Source organism: Mandrillus leucophaeus, unplaced genomic scaffold (genome assembly GCF_000951045.1).
Source record: "Mandrillus leucophaeus isolate KB7577 unplaced genomic scaffold, Mleu.le_1.0 Scaffold675, whole genome shotgun sequence".
In the NCBI taxonomy this organism is placed as follows: domain Eukaryota; kingdom Metazoa; phylum Chordata; class Mammalia; order Primates; family Cercopithecidae; genus Mandrillus; species Mandrillus leucophaeus.
In genome coordinates, this window is record NW_012107308.1 from 1,107,258 (window position 1) to 1,111,368 (window position 4,111).

Below are 4,111 nucleotides of genomic sequence, written 5' to 3' on the forward strand. Positions count from 1 at the left end.
CAAAGGCAAATTGAGAAAAAACAACCAAATTCTGATTAAAACTTTTTGTTGTTATTTTAAAATACCCCTGAGAATGAAAAAATCTTGTTCAATTTTTGGCTCTTGTAGAAAATATCAAGTTTGAATATAGTCAGAATCTAAAACTGGTTTTAGAAATGTCCAGATCAAGTGTGTGTGTGTGTGTGTGTGTGTGTATAATATATATGTGTGTGTGTGTGTACATATATATAAAAATACTAAATGTATATCATATAATAAATATATATTCGTGTATTTATCATATATTCTATAAATACATATATGATGGTGATACAGAAGGTGGCAGAGAAGTTCTGGGTAGAGAAGGGCAGGGTCGCTGGTGAGGGTTCCATTCTCAGACTTGTGCCTGCAGACCTCAGTGAGAACACGCACGCCTGTTTTTGTGCCAAAATGTTGCATTTTCCAAGACCACTCTGGCACACCATGCCTCCCATCCTGTGCCCATATAAACCAGAGACCTTAGTGGACACACACCCACATGACTGTACATCAAAAGGAGCTGTGGAGAGCAGCAGACAGTGGAAGAGAGTGGCAGGGAGTGGCAGGGAGCAGCAGGATGGCATTGCAGGGAGCAGCAGGATGGCATTGCAGGGAGCAGCAGGATGGCGTGGCAGAGAAGCAGAAAAGAGGTACCCGAACGTCAAGAGGAGTTCAGCCATTTTTGGACAATCTCCCCTTGGATAATCTCCCGGAGAAAATGATCTCCCCCACTCCTCCACCTTCCAGCTCCCCATCCACCTCACTGAGAGCCACCTCCGCCACTCAATAAAACCTTACATTCATCCTTCAAGCCACCTGTGATCCGATTCTTCTGGGACACTGGGCAAGAACTCAGGATACAGAAGGCTGTCACACTGGCTCTCTGCCCTTGTGATAAGGCAGAGGGCCCATTGACCTGATTAACATTCAATCTGTCTGCAGACGGCAGAGCTGAAAGAGCTTTGTAACACTGGGGCTGCAGGCAGTCACTCCTAGACACTACCGTGGGGCCAAGAGACCATAGCACTCACCTGGGCCTCTGCACCTGCCCATCTGCATGCTCCCCCTAGGGGTTTAAGCTGCAGTGCAACTAAAGAGGCAAGCCAATCCCCTGTCACATGTCCTGCAAAGGAAATAAAGGAACTCACCTGTTTTAATCATAAGTAAAATGTGCATATTACATATGATACATATATATACACACATATATATGAGAGAGATATATATACACACACACATACACATACCATGTAGTATATATAATACTTAAAATTCATTTGAAATAAAATATATAGAAAACTCTCAAAAAAAATGAAGGAAAAGAGTGAAGGAAAACTAACAAGGTGAAATATAAAAGTTTTATTATAAATTTTGTTAAATATTTCCATGTGTGTATATATATTATCTCTATATATGTAGTCTTTATAGCTATATAATATCTATATACTATAAACAAATCTAAGAGAGAGAGAAAGGCAGAGAGAAAGAGATACAGAGAGAAAAATCTATATGCCTCATCTCCACATAAACATGGTGCTGGAACAGAGAAATACAGAAAATTATATTCAGTTATTGCCCCAAAGACACATTATTCAGATTTCTCAGGAACACAAGACACAGAGACCAGGTAAGTAGAAAATTCTGTGTTGGAGATCTCCTGGTGTAGCTGTTTGTGTAGCTTCCCTAACTGAAAGATCCAACATTTAAATGTTCACATAAAATGTTAAAAAAAGAAAAAATTTAAATGTGACTGAATACACCATTAAATCTCCTAACATAACTCCAGCATTCTAACCACTATTAGTCATTCAAACAAGAGTTATGAAAAACTCAAAACAAGGCTTTTTCCTTCATTTTTAGTCATGTTTTTAGGTAGAAATTATTCTCTTTCATGAACCTGCAGGGGATAGTATAGATGGAAATGGCAGCAGGAAAGACTTCCATCAGAGGTGAAAGCAAAAGAGAGAAGAGGAACAATTAAAAATAGATTTCCAGATTTAATCATCTTGAAGTATGGTATTTGTTAGGTTTTTAAAATGCAAAAGACATGCAGCAGTATTTTGTTTTGAGCTCCACAAACATAACAGGCTGATTTGGTACACCTGTCGTCATCGCTATTTAACATAAGAGACATATCTTGAGTGCATGTGCAACAAACCGAAAATCTTAAGTATATTTTGCATAACATATATGAGATTCTAGATGCAGGTGTTATGGCTAAAAATATGTGTTCCTGTAAAAACTTTGACAGATGAGTAAACAGAAACTGAAATGATCTTGTGCTGTTGGAGTAAAGCAGAATATTATAAATTACAACACCTATCATTTTCTCTCAAGGTATGGATTTCCATTAACAAGAATGCAGAATTAGCTTTGCAAATGGTAGGTGCAGGTAGGTGCAGGAAGCCATTATTTCTGAATGCCAGGTGGTAGACACTGCTATGATTATATTGTCATAGGAACCATTTTTTCTCTAGTTTTCCCCATATTATCCTTCACAGAAAGTAGAATGATGACAATGCAATAGATATTTGTTTCATTGGTATTGTCCTCATTTCCAGGCATACATTTCAACCTAATCACCAACCACTGTCATGTCTTTGTGTCTAGCCAAAGACTAGTTTGGAAGAGGAAGCACCTGGATTTTATTGTGCTCTCTTCTACTGTTCATTGTAAATTACTGAGAGCATTTTATTTCTCTCCATTATTTCCAGTGTCCAACCAACAGATATGTTCTATCAATCAATGACAAGATATGTATGCCATTGTTGATGCATTTTTCATATTATATATTTTTGATTTGTCAAGGATTCTGAATATCTGCTACTTACAAATATTTTCTCCTATCTATTGCCTTGTTGTTAAAATACACACTAAAATGTGCAACAAATTCCCCTCCAAAAGACTTTCCAGTGTCTCAGTTCTTATGTCATTATCACCACTCACACACACGCACTCACATGCACGCACACATACATGCCTGTAAATGATTTAGCTACTTTTCATAATTCAATCAGGGGGTCCTCAGGTATTCAGGGCTAATTTGCATAGTATAAGTGGAGAAAAAAAGACAGACGTATTTATATCTTTCCTAAGTGGTCCTTTATAACTATTAAGATGTCCTTAAAATAGAAACTGTAACAGTTGGCATTTTAGAATTTATCCTGCTTTCAGGTGATTTTTCTTTCACACAGTGTTGGGAAAAATATATTTCTGCCAAAAGTATTTAAGACAGTTGATGACAACTATTAAAATAATAGTAGTCCAGTGTCAATCAGAGGTTATTAATACAATTAAATTCAATTTAAAATGTCTTTACAGTGGGCCTAATTAGAGAAAAGCACTGAATTAAATTGTCATAATTACAAAACTTCATCAGGTGGTAAATCCCATAGATAAATAGAGCCATACTCACAAGCGTGTATGTCAATAGAGGTGTGTTTATTATTAAAATAAAAAAATACAGAAAACCATATTTCAGTATGATGCAATGAATACAAATGTTAACTTTGGAAGAAAATACAACTCATAGAGAATTTTTAAAAATTATATTGGAATTATACCATCTTCTTGTTATAATCCAGTACTTAGGTAAGAGTATGAAAGGCCTGGTTAAGTACCTAAGTTAACCATGGTGAGGAAAAGAAGATCAATTTAAAAATATATATATTTTAAATTTCTTTAATTGCTGAATGCCTGTTTGGCTAATATTTGAAATATCATTATTTAGTCCCACAACTGATGCATTTTCCTGCTTTCTCATCATTTTGTTTGCAAGTCATCTAAAAGTCTTATTTCCTCATATATTTAACACATTACCAAAATGGAGCTGTGCTGTTATCCTACAGTATAACGTTGGAATCCTATGCTGTAATCACACGGGATAATATTGGAAAAATAGGAGTATTTGAATTATTTATTTACCTGTATTTTATTTTTTTGAGACAGAGTCTCACTCTGTCACCCAGAGTGGAGTGCAGAGGCATGATCTCGGCTCACTGCAACTTCTGCCCCAGGGTTCAAGAAATTCTCATACCTCAGCCTCCCGAATAGCTATTACTACATGTGCACCACCACAACTGGCTATTTTTTT